The following is a 13,354-nucleotide window of genomic DNA, read 5'->3' as shown; positions in this document are numbered from 1 at the left end:
GAATGGGTAGACACAAGGACCTTGCTGTCTCAGGCAATGAGAGTGACACTCTACTGGGTGAAGACAGGAGGGTGCTTCATCCAATGATATCAAATAGGTAAGAAGTTCTTACGCAGACTGAAAAGGAGATATTTCTAAACCCCCAGTGTTGATTTGCTCTCCACCCAATCAAGAAGTACCTGGAAGCAGTCCTTTCTGTTTCAGAAAATAAAAAAAAAAAAATTGCAGTTGCAAGTTACAGCATGGCAATATGGCTCAGTGGGTAAGGATACTTACTGCCATGCCTGACTACCTGCTTGATCCCCTCAAACCCACGCTGTAGAAAGAGAAGTGGTTACCTCAACCTGGTCCCTGCCCATGCTCAGTTGCACGTGTGCAAGAGCACATACAGGTATGTTAGTGTGTACACACACTAACAAGTGTAAAACTGAAATGAGTTCCCATACTTTAGGAGTTAGAGGATTAATGCCATAAGGGGTTTGAATAGTTGAGTGCCTACCTAGAATATAGCAGCTATGTGGTAGGCAAAGGCTTGCATTTTTAAAAACTTCAATAAGATGGGTGGTTCAATAATGATGTTTCAGATAAGAAGAATGAAATTCAAAAATAATGCTATCTACCTGGCTTTAAGCATCATGACACATAAACCATGGAATCACGAGCCAAACTTCAGTGTCACGTTGAAATGTACACATAAGAACACAGGTTCTTATTAACTGTACTCCTCCGAAAAGTACAGTTTTAGGAGAAAGGGTCAAAAGAGAAGCCAGTCATTCATTCATTCACTCACTCATCTACCCACTCATTCAACAGATATATTTTGAGGGCCCACTAAGATGACTGAAGTATTCATTTGGAGGCTAAAGAAATAGCATCAAGCAAAACTAGCCCACACCGGTCTCACATTTTAATGGTGGTGGATAGAAGGACACAATCTTTAAAAAATCGTGGTAGAGAGAAAAACAAAGCAGGTGGGGATATACTGGGGACTAGGGGGGTCCATCCCCTCGATAGTCCCCTCCCAGGGTCTGGGAAGAATCTACAACCAGCTGATAATTTAAGCTTTGATGAAAGGAAATGAATGCATATACACTAAACTCCTTAGTCTATACACTTTATTGTTTATTCTGTGTCAGTTCTCTCTCTACACAGCTTCTATTCTGCTCTCATGCCTAGCTCCTTTCTTGCCTGATCTCTCTCTACATTTATCTGCTGTCCCCTCTAAGTTCTAACTTAATTCTCTCATCTTGGTTCTGCTTCGTCTAGGTCCTTCTCATTTCGTTCTTACCCAGCTAGTACTTCCCCATTGGGCTCTTCCTCATCTTCCATCCTGACCTCCAGTTCTCTAGTCAATAATCCTCTCCAGCCAAAATATCCTCAATATCCTCTCTTCATTCTCCTTATACTTCAGTTCCCCCCAGTCTCTGAGGTGTTCAGTTATAAACCCCAGTCATAGTGATCCTCTGGCAGAGCAAGGTCACCAGGTTTGAATTCTTATGGGGTCATAAAGGCAGGTGAGAATTTTCCTCAGGCAGTGACCAGCAGGCTTTCTTTTACAACCCAAATGAGTGCTAATGATTGGTTAGACAAGAAGGGAATTTATGTGCTCAATCTACATTCCTAGAAGTGGTTAGGTAAGAAATTAGGAGAAATTACTATTAGTAAGGCTGTAAGGAAGGAGGGTCTCACCCTAAATAGCACAAGAAATGAAGCTATCCTCCTGACCTAGGAGACAGGGGTTGTTTCGTTTGACCTTGGATGCTTGATAGGTATTTTAGATAAATAAACTGCTAGGAGTTCTTGGAAGCACTCATAGCATTACAAGAAAATCACTGTAGGAACCAGCTAATATATATATTATATTTATATATAATATAAAATATATTATTTATATATATTTATATATATGTATATATAGAAGCTAAACTATCACCAAGACTTCTTAAGCCATGGCTTGACCTTTGGAAAAGTCCTTGACTTTTCCAAGTAGTAGCTTTTGTAATAGTAGCTGAATTCCATTACATTTTCCTGCAGCTTGCAGCAGGGGTAGGCAGAGAGTGGTGTGGGTACTCTTTTACAAGTGACCAGGAAAGACAATTGTGATAAAATGACATTTATGCAAAGACACTCGTGCAGGAACTGTGGAGACGCATGGTGGGCAGCACAAAAACCCAGGCCCTGGACAAGAGGTAATGTGCTTGAAGGCTAAGAAGGGTAGTAAGAGCTGAAGGGAAGAGAAATGTACACAGAAGGCTAGCGGAGGGGGCGGGCAGCCCCGTCAGGGCCTTCCAGGCTGCAGCCAAGCCTGTGGTAAAATTCAGACACTAAGACCTCTGACTTGACCTAAGGTTTCAGATCTTTGTAAAAGTAGTTCCTAATGTTCTCAGGCAGTTTTAGCTCTGATTAACTGCGTACAAAGGCCTTGGTGCATTTTTATAATTACATTGTAGGTGTTGTCTATGAGGCATATTTTCTGTTAAAGAGCCAAGAAGAATCACTGTACAGTGATCTTTTTTATGTCTCCATATAAAATAAAATTAATGGCCCCTCCAGCCTAGTGTTTGTTTGCGGGGGTCATTATCTTAGAGGGAGGAGAATTCTCATTCATGGTGACTAAGCATATTGATTAAGAATAAATTGCAGGTAAGTTGAAATATGATTTTTAAATGAAATAAATCCAGGCATGCATGGCTTGGCCTCCTGATTTTAAACTTAAAAATCTGGAGATTTTGAAAAGTTAGTCTTATTTTGTTCTTATCTGGTGCAAAGGTATGACCCTTAAGTTTGTAAGTACCTGGAACTACCATGCTTTATGGGGGCAGAGCAAATTTCCAATGGGGTGAAAAAGATTTAAATAATATTCCATTTGGGTAGTATAATGTTAATTAGGAAAATGACAAATAGAAATTAATTTCAATTTTTCATGACCTGCTGTGTGTCTTAGCTTCTAGTTCATCCAGAGTTTGTCTTCTGCTTCTCCAGCAGAACTCCACTTGGGGATGCCAACTGAATAGAAATTAAATGAACTGCTCGACCACAAGTGCCTGAGGAATTGCAGAGGTAACTTTCATTAACCTTGATCTTATAGTAGAAAGCTCTTGAATGTCAATGGGGGACTAGACTCCGTTGAGCTGATATTCTTTAATATTCCATGCTTAATCAAAAATGGCAATAAAACATTTACCATCAGAGATTTACACAGATGTATCTTAAAACTTTGAATGGGATAAACAAATTGAGTCACTGAAAAGGGTCAAAGATGATTGCTACTAGCGTCTTTGAAATTAACTGGCTTTTAAAAAGGAAATTTCCACACAGTAATGTTTCTGATATCTCTGCTCACAGATTATCAGCATTAAGGTATTTCCCAATGTTGACATTTCTTTTAAATTTTTGAGAATTTTGTACAGATACGTAATGAAATGTGATCGCATCTACCCCATTTTCCCTCAGGCCCTCCTGTCCCTACTCATCATGCTCCCTTCCAATGTCTTTTTTTTGTTGTTGTTGTTGTTTTAAACAACCCACCAAATTCAGTTAGTGCCGCCCATATGTGCACGGGTAGCATCATCCATTGGTAGCATCCAACGGAAAACCTACCAGTTGCCATTTTCTTTATAGGACTCCTCTGCGGCAATACGGGGTCACCTGCCTCTAACCTCTGTATAGTTCCTAACTCTTGCTTCCCTTGTGCCATTAGTATGTGTCTGAAAGCAAGCGAGAAATTCCGTCCTTCACGTTAAGTTCTGTCTGCACAAAATGTACTGCGCAGGCTGCATGAGAGTCTTCCCGCTGTGCCCATTGCAGCACTAGGAAGGTGAGCATTAGGTATGCTAAGAGGAGTTTCAGAACACCCCACTCTCTCATTCACTCACTCTCCACTTACGAACTCTTCAAGTGCATTCTGACAGGAACGAATGTCTGAGAAAGGACTGGGCAGGAGTGAGCAAAGAAAGAAAAGTCTCAGAATTGGTCAGGGGTAGCTTAAATCATCTCCAACCCAGATAGTTTTAGTATACAACTAGTGACTTTACTGTAAAAGATCAGTCAGTCAGTGGATTTGGCCAATTTGGGTGGTGAGAAGGCACGTGAAAAAAAGTTAGCTGTCAGAGTAGACAAAATTATTCATTCAGCTATTACCACTTCTTCAGTATTTGGCAGAAAGTTGTGATTTATAGATATGACGTCTACAGGTGACTGTGGGTACACATGTGTGCACATATGTACTCCGGTGAATAAGATGAGGAGGAGGAGGGAGGCAATGAGCGGCAAGCAGTTCTCAGGTGATGAAACCCGCCTTTAATTTGCCATCTCTAACCAGAGGTTAGGATCTTTACCCAAAAAGCAGTAATTAGACATCAAAGGAAGTTAAATTGTTTTAGATCATGATGTCTTATTTCTCAACTATGGTTTTTTCATGTGTGTTATGTTTTGATATTGGGAAGATTCCATATCTTTTCCATGTCCATTCCAATCTATTCCATGTCCATTTACATAGACAGATATCAAAACCACCATGTTGTCCTTGTGCACATCATGTGTAAGCCTATGCCAGCAGATCACCAGATCTTTGCCATCAATATTGAATAGTAGCCATGGGAAATATTTTCAGAATAAATTTGGAAAGATTTTGAGGAAAACTTTCCTAGTGTTAGCCCTTCCCCTTTTATTACTTTATAATCCACGGGGAGGGAGGAACTGAAATTGACTGCCTAACCCATAAGAAGCAGAGATGGCCACATAGCCATTTCTTCTTCCAAGACTGAAAACTGGGGAATCTTGATGATTGCTTCAAAGCACAACCATGTTACAAATCAGCTGGTGTCAACAGTGATTTTTCATAACATCCACAAACATATTGAGATTAGCAATTGCAATAAAATTTTGTGCTACCAATGCTGGTTCATTCAAAATAATATGGAATTCAAAGTCACTGCTAGTCTTAACTGGTTAGATGTTACATATTCTTTAACAAGATACAGAACAATTGGGAGGACTTTAACTTCAAGTTAATTAATGTTGATGGATTCTGATTTGTTGTTGGTTGATTCAAAAAGCACTTTCTGTAATTAATCCTAGCTTCATTTTTGGCCTGAAAGGATGGCAGATATGTACTTTGGTGACCTTGAATGGATGACAGGCTTCTGTGTAGCACCCTGCCTGTCAGACACACAGTTCCTTATTTGACAGACTGAGTGTTTCATGAGTGCAGAAGGGGTGTCGATACTGGAGCAGAACTGTTTGGAATTACAGCACCCCTCAGTTGCTGCCCACCTGGGAGACTCTAGGCAAGGTATTGAAATATTTAGTGTCTCTGCTCAGGTATCTGCAAAATGGAGATGAAAATAACAATATGGGATTCATGGGTCTCTTTAAAAAAAACTAGTTATCTGTTATAAGATGATTAGGGAGGTGATGGCATATAGTTCTCCATATTAGTATTTCTAATAAATGTCCTCAGCAGACACTGGTGTTAAAAGAAACTGTAATTCCTGTAGACAACTGCAGAAGCACCAGTGGACAGAATAAAGTCCAGATTCCTCGGCTCTGGCTTTCTTCTGACCAGTTTCTGTCTGAATCCATAAGCACAGAGAAAGTGATTCCCCTAGCACGTCTCCAAACTGGAAATGAACAGCTCTGTCTCATCATAAACTATCTCTTCAATTAACACTAAAATCGTCATTTCAGCAGATCTACACAGCTAGACATCTTACATGTTCTAAATTTTAAAAAAAGAAGAAGAAGAAGGAAAGAAGAAAGGAAAAGAAAAACAAAGATGAAGTCATTCATGCCCAAAGTTTTGCTTCCCCCTATCCTGGTACTGTCTGTTTGGCCCGTGTCCACGGAGAGCAGAGCTCCTTCAGGCTCAGGGACTTTCTTTAAAATATAGCAACAGAGTTGGGAGGTGGTGGCACACGCCTTTAATCCCAGCACTCAGGAAGCAGAGGCAGGAGGATCTCTGTGAGTTTGAGGCCAACCTCCTCTACAAAGTGAGTTCCAGGAAAGGCGCAAAACTACACAGAGAAACCCAGTCTCGAAAAACAAAACAAAAAAAACCCAAAATGTAGCAACAGATGTGAAGAACAAGAGATGTGTTGTTTTCTCACAAAAGAATGACAGTCTTCCTCTGCAAGCGTTTTTCTATGGAGCTGACTTTAGTTGCCACAGCCCAAGTGGTGGATGAAGAACACAGAGACTAACCTTATTCCCATAAGAAGTTCAAGCTCAGACATATTTTAATATATTTAATTTCATAATAAAATCATCCTAAAATTTCCTATGATGGGTAGAAATAAATGTTAGGTAAAACCTACTTAAGACAGCAAAATTCAAATATGATATAAGTAGAGTTGTAGGGAAAATTAATTCATGGAAACATCAACACATCTACTGACAAAAATTATCCTCAGTGAAAAACAATTTGTATGGTATTATAACTAATTTTTCATGTTTCAAGGAACTATTGTATGAACACTGTCTCAAACTATCTATTATTTCAAAGAAGATTTTGAAAAAAATAATCATGAGGGAAGGTTGGTAAAAAGGATGCTTATAAAATGGAAATGTTTTCGAAGAAATTCCTAGTAAGAGAAAAATGTATATTTATAGGGAGATGTTTTTCTGTTAACATTTAAATTTAAAATTTTGAAATCTGTACTTACTAAAAGTCATCATTTGGGCCCTTTCTAATGAAGCTAGTTGGAGGTATTGGCTTTCCCTGACTGCTTATGAGAGTATAAATAAGGGGAGGAATGCTGGAAAGCAGTGTCCCTTAGGACTCAATGGACCCTTTGCCTCCTCAGCTTCTCAGAGCACTAGTTTGTTGGACAACCTTCTTCCCTAGGGGAAAAGAAGGCAGCCTTGCCGCTGGGCTGGACCGAAGAACCCTCCCTCTGTCTTTTCACACAGGAGAAAGAAGATCTGTGGTGAATTGTGTCTACCACTCAGTCATTCTTCTACAGGCCGCGTGTTGGCAAACGTTCTACACTCATCATCTCATTTGTCCTTTTACAGCCGTCTCCCATTTCACAAAAGGGAAACTGAGTCTTTTCGCCGTTAAATAATTTCCTCAAGGTCATGTGATGGTCGAACAGGATGGAAAGGGAGAATACGATATTTGAATCTCTAAGCTTCTCTTCTTTAAACACCAACGTGAAAGACACACACTTAGGGAGCAGCTGGGAGGGTCGGACTGAGCCTTCAAATTCTACATCTTCTCCACTTCCCCAAACTAAGCGTTTTATTGATATATTTCAGAAATGATTAAAACATAAAAATTACATTGTGATTTTTATAACGTTTGTGATTTCTGGGCTGTAAAAGACAATAAATGATAATAATAACACATCTAACTCTACTCTCAAGAATGATTTCCGCTGTCGTTTATTAGGCATTCACTTCAGTACTTTGCTAAGCACTTTTCACATATTATTTTATGTCAAAAAAAAGTAGCCATGAATTTTACTATGTAGAACTCAGATGAAATTGAAACACATGCTCTATTTTTAAAGTGACGATATGGACACTATTTTCTGTTTCTTTCATTCTATGCTTTATTTCAAGAAGACAGGTTTCCTATTGTCCAGAGCCTGGTTCTCCCAGGTCTAACGTGAACCTACAACAAAGAACATGCAGAAGGTGATGGAATCCGTGCGAAAGGTTCAGCAAAGTGAAAAGTACAAAGAACATCTAAGAACTAACTGAAATCCAATTCACTCCTGTGATTTTGTTTTTCACCTGCTTGCAGTAGGTGGCAAAAGCTGGGTGCAGGGTCCCTCACAGTGTTTCTCTCAGCGCTCACAAGCTGGCGGGCCAGCGCACAGTAACCCTAACAGGGAACGCAATTCTGCCATTCCCACTGGTACAGCATTAAGGGAAATGAATCTCATTCTGCTCATATTGGGGAAGTAATTTATCAGATGATTTATTTACAGTGCAGTCTTCATGACAAGTAAACAAATATGTTATTTTTGCCCACTGTAGTTGGATTTTTAAACAAGAGAAAAAGACGGAGTGTCTTTCTAAGATAGGGGAGTCGCTCTGACAACAGCTTTGAAAAATAAAGGGACTCCATTACAAGGAGTTTAGCAAGAACTGATTTACATACTAGAGTAGATCTTCCATGAATGCTGACAGCGGAGAGTGGAAAAGGGGAGGGAAAAAGGCTCCAGTTGCTTGCTAGCACTGAGCATGTTGATGAATCCCCAGGCACATGTTAATTAATGCCCTATTGTGTTTGGCAGACTACCAGGGACTGTGATTGTACACAGGCTGCTCCTTTAAATGGAGAGTGGCTTACTCTATATTGAAAAGGAAAAAAAATTGTATTTGTATAAGCCACAGCTATTCCTTAGGAGTAAGTGTTTTGCTTTTAGTGCAGTTAGGAGAAAGGAGCTGCCACCTATCACAATATTTTATCATTACACTTTAAAAAATACTCAATTCTGGGAAAGTAAGGAAGCACAGAAACGCCATTGTTTGTGAGGACACAATATAATGGCTCCCATTGTCTTATATGAATCATGGTCTAGATTTCACTCAGAAGTACTGATAACTAATACTGGTGTCTGCCATCTTCTTCTGTGGCTGAAGCAGCGATTAAAAAGGAAAACCTCATAATAAACACATGGAATCAGTGGGAAAAAACGTCATCTGGCTACAGAGGTAAAGGGAATGTTGGGTGGAGGGCAGAGATTTTTACAAATCCCCTGGAATTAAAAGCTACAGAAAACTAATGTTAAACTGGAGTCTTAATTTTGATCAAAGTTGGAAAAAAGACTCATTTTCTCAGCTCTCACTTACTTGTTTTAATGTGCTTTTTACTACTCATAATGTAAAGGGCTGATAAATATTGGATGTCTTAAAGCTAAGTGGCTTGAAAAATAAATTGCCTCGTATTTATTGCTTCTTATGAATAAAATTGACATATCTGAAAGGCTGCTGCTGCAGTCTCATCCAAAAAGATATTGCAGCCAAACAATTAATTGTCTGCATCACTTTAAATAATAATAAAATTTGCCTCCAGCTGATTAAGGACCCACCTTTTTCCTAATCTGCGCTGCTTTTGCCAAAATGGGCTGATGCCCTTTTTCCACTGATGTTCTTGCCTTGATGATTTCAGTCTTTGGGGCTTCCTCCTAAGTGGAACTCCCTCCGGATTTCCTCGGCACACGCAAGCTTCATTGAAACTAGTCATCCTTGGGCTACAAGGACAGCCTACATCAAAATCATGGGGGCAGCTCTCCCGTACAAGTGAAAGGCTTAGGCTTAGTGCCTAGCTAGCTTACCTGACTTGGAATTCATCCAGTCTAGGCGGGTCTCATTCCTGTGCTTTACCCAGGAGGCAAGCCTGCCTCCAATCTTAAACGGGCTTCCCTTTCTTTTCTAATCAGTTAGTCTTTGTGCCCCTAGTCTTTGAAATAAAGCTTCAACTCTCGGAGCATTTGCTGTCGTTGAGAGAGCTTTCAGCTACTATTACTGTGCTATGCGTTCTTCCAGAGGAGAACAAATGGATGAAGCCCCACCTGTGGCTTTCCCTGCCGTTGCTGTCAGAACTGCTCCACAATGGTGACATTCTCAGGGCTAAGTAAGGGAGGTCCTGCCGGCCTATTTTAGAGCTCAGTTCTGACGGAAGCTTACTGTTACATTATCGCACAACACGGTTACAATAGATGAAGTCACTTTCAAGAGAAGCCAGAGCCTGTACCCTGCCAGTACTTTGTTTAATGAGCCCAAGACAAAAATAACCACATCTAATGGGCAGGGAGGCTAAGAGAAGGACGCAAAACAGCCTTTACAAAGTGCAACTCTGAAACACAACTTGAGTCACACTGCAAACTGAGCTTTAAATTCTCCGTTTGATTCAAATCGACTTGCCTTGCACAAAAGATTTACTTTCTTGCCCGAATCCCAAATTTCTTCAAAAGAGGAAGAGCATTTTTCTGTCATACTTTTCCACCTCTGCGGCCTCTCTCATGTAGTCTCACGGGGACTCCGCCCCAAACACTACAGTGGGGTGAGGGCAGAGAGTTGAGGTAAGAGTACCGTGCCTGTCAAGTTCACCCTGGCCCTTTGAGGAGTACAGGGGAGCAAGAACACACAGGCCTAAACATAGGTCCTTTTCTTTAAATGCGTACCTCTTGACATCTTAACTTGCTTCTGACAGCTCCTCATCAGACTTCATGCGTTAGCTTTGATTCTTTCAATCCACTGAAACTCCTTATTTTCTGATGGCACAGTGCTTCCCTAGATTTCCACAACTCCATTCCTGGCCTGGGTAGCTGCCATTACTATAGCCTCACCCTATAACTGCCAGATTTACTTTTACTGACACTCAGCTTGGGGCTATTATTTAAGTGGAGAACTATGAATGAACAGTGTAACTCAACCCAAACTTTACCTCATTGCTTAGGGGCTTCTTCCTCCCCTGCCCTTGACATAGATTGCTTTTTGGTACTTACATTGCCCAATATAGCTATATGTGTGCATTTCTCCAAGGAGGCATATGTTTCTTGATGTTAGGGAACAGGTCTCCTTAATTTTTTTCTTTTGTCCACAATGCTTTGTTTTAATATATAAGTAGCAATAGTAATAATAATAATAATAATAATAATAGTTAACATTTAGTGACATGCATGTGTTTCAGGCTCTGTGCTACAAGGTTTTCACAGTGTTTATCTTAATCCTTTCAGGAATCCTGTGAAGTAGGCATTATTATTCATGTGCAATCCACGAAGATGCCAAATCTTCGAAGAGTCAGAAATTTGCCTAAATTTGCATAGTTCACATTCATGAAAACAAGGTTCTAAATCAGGGCTGTCTGACTTCTGAACTTCTTAATCACTGCGTAGAGCTTTGAGTGATTTGGTTGAATGACTAAATTAGAGTAAATTGCTAAAATATTAAGCCATATTCAATAACTGAAATAAAAGTATTACATAGCCAATGTTTTTAAATATCAAAGTTATCATGGAAAAGACCTTTTTTCTCTTCTTGTTAGGGATTTCCTTACACTTAGCCTTGGCATATAAACAGCCTCAAATTAAAGATGAAAATAAAATTAGGTTCTACCACCCAAGTTGGACAGAGAATGGAAAACGTAATACAAGAAATATATGGTGCCTTATACAGAGTAAACATTAACAATCATCCAATGAAGGAGACTGAATTGACAAAGCAGCCAATCCATGAACACTAAAAATCAGCCTTTATAGTAGCTACTTTAGAATAATATACAGGGACTCTTACAAAATATTTGGATTTTTTTCTAGCAGAATATAAACCACTGCAAACATTCAAATGTACACAGAAAACAATCGTGAAAATTCCTACAATGGAATCAAGCTTGATAGACATCTGAGAACCAATAGTCAAGTAGATCATCTGTTTATGCTGGAGATGTTAATTCTCCTGCACTGTCATTGTGAGGCTGAGTGAAAAGTGGCTTGTGAGTATAAGTAACTTGACATATATTGATTTCTCCTGTGGTTACCTCCCTAATTTATTCCTTGAAGAAATGTCTTCCACAAATAAAACCTTTTTGAGGCTACTCTTTCTCTAAGGTCTTCAGTTCTTATTAATAACTCACAAACATTTGGAATTACGTGTCATTTCCTAAGAAATCCTCAGTTCCATTATAGAGAACAATGAAGAGCTACAATGCTTATGGGAATTTTTGTCTTATCACCAGAGAAAACTTTGTTATATAATACTAGATGCAAGGTATTACTCAAGAAGAGTTTTATTCGGCATATCATTTTGAAGGTCCAAGAACTTCACACCCACTCTGGCACTGTGCGTCCTATCATAGCATGGTAGAGCAGCAGAAGAAATAGATGACTTCAGAAGACAGCTTTGCTCTGCACACACCTGCTCTTTCAAGAATTAATTCACTCCTTGATACTACCATAAACCCCATACAAAACAATGTTGCCTTGTCCAACTACCTCCCACTAAGACCTACATCTTAAAGGTTCAATTGCCTTTCAATATTGTCACAGCGGGGAACAACCTTCTATCACAGGAACCTTGGAGGGCCATACTCAAACTATATTTAAATCATAAAAAGATATTTCCAAAGGCGGGCAATGGGTATGCTTCTTCCAGGTTCCATAATTCTCAGGGATCAAAAGGGGATTGTAGATTCTAGTGACACTTAGAAGTCTGAACTTGACCTACAGATATATGAACTTGTCAAGGTAAGGTTTATGACTTTGAACTGTGACCATCCTTAGGGAACAAAGGAGGCCTAGACACTCAATCTCTAGATCTTCAATCCTCTCTCTAAGCACTCTTTTCACCTTCTTACTGTGATAGAAGCCTGACTCTTCCTGATAGGGATGCTGCTGTGGGATGTTCTGTACGCTGTGAATGTGTTGCTCTGATTCGTTCATAAATAAAACGCTGGTTGGCCAGTAGCCAGGCAGGAAGTATAGGTGGAATAAGCAGACAAGGAGAATTCTGGGAAAGAAAAACAGAACTGAGGAAGAAGGCTGAGTGGGGAGATGCCAGCCCTCCATCCATGGAACAACATGTAAAGGCAACAGGTAAAGCCACACACACAAAAAAAATGTGGTGACATATAGATTAACAGAAATGGGCTGAATTTAAGTGTAAGAGCTAGTCAGTGGTAGGCCTGAGCTAATGGCCAAGCAATTTTCATTAATACAAACTTCTGTGTGTTTACTTGGGTCTGAGCAGCTGCGGACTGGGCGGGGCACAGGAAAACTTCAGCTACAGGATGCTTCCTGCCAGTGTCTCTCTGGTAGTCACTGGGTTTCCTTGTTATTTGATTCTTCTTTTCCTCTATAGTTTTTATATTTTGGGGCCTGGGGTAAGTCGCTGTCTTGATCTTTCATTGCCCCTACAGATTACTCTGTTACTTGCCATGATCACCTTGTTACTAAATCCACTAGCCAGTTTTTTCTTTTTATTTATTTTTCTCTCATCAATACATCCTGACCATATCCTCCCCTCCCTCTACTCCTCTCAGTCCCCCCACTTCTCTCCCTCCTGGATTCACCCCTCCTCTGTTTCCCTTCAAAATAGAACAGGCCTCCCAGGGATATCAATTGAAACATGGGATAGCAAGATGCAACAAGACTAGGCGCAAACCCCCATATCAAGGCTGGGCAAGGCAACCCAGTAAGAGGAACAGGGTCCCACAAGCAGGCAAAAGAGTCATAGACACCCTCACTTGTTGTTCAGCTTTCTACGGGCCCACATTGGAACACTAAAATGTTGTTGGTTGTTTTTGTTCTTTACTCTTCTGGGGGGGTCCGCCACCCAGCTCCCAAATAAAACAAACATGAAGCCTTATTCTTAATTATAAATGTCTGACCTTAGCTGAGCTTGT

The 13,354-nt window shown here is 40.1% G+C and overlaps 1 long non-coding RNA gene across 4 annotated transcripts in view; it reads left to right on the top strand.

The window, feature by feature from the left end:
• The window catches only part of LOC128113745 (uncharacterized), an 86,264-nt gene that overhangs the window by 24,769 nt on the left and 48,141 nt on the right, over positions 1-13,354 (top strand). For 2 of the 4 annotated variants that reach the window (XR_008219615.1, XR_008219614.1), the window contains 2 exons: positions 2,983-3,060; positions 5,689-7,347. This is a non-coding gene — a long non-coding RNA (uncharacterized LOC128113745). Of the gene's footprint in view, positions 1-2,982; positions 3,061-5,688; positions 7,348-13,354 lie in introns of those variants that run through there. The other 2 variants (XR_008219616.1, XR_008219617.1) reach the window with 2 other exon arrangements.

The sequence above is a fragment of the Peromyscus californicus genome, unplaced genomic scaffold (genome assembly GCF_007827085.1).
Source record: "Peromyscus californicus insignis strain IS unplaced genomic scaffold, ASM782708v3 Scaffold_18__1_contigs__length_77618521, whole genome shotgun sequence".
Taxonomy (NCBI): Eukaryota; Metazoa; Chordata; class Mammalia; order Rodentia; family Cricetidae; genus Peromyscus; species Peromyscus californicus.
Note: the sequence above shows the minus strand (reverse complement) of the source record. Positions and strands in the feature narration are given on the sequence as shown.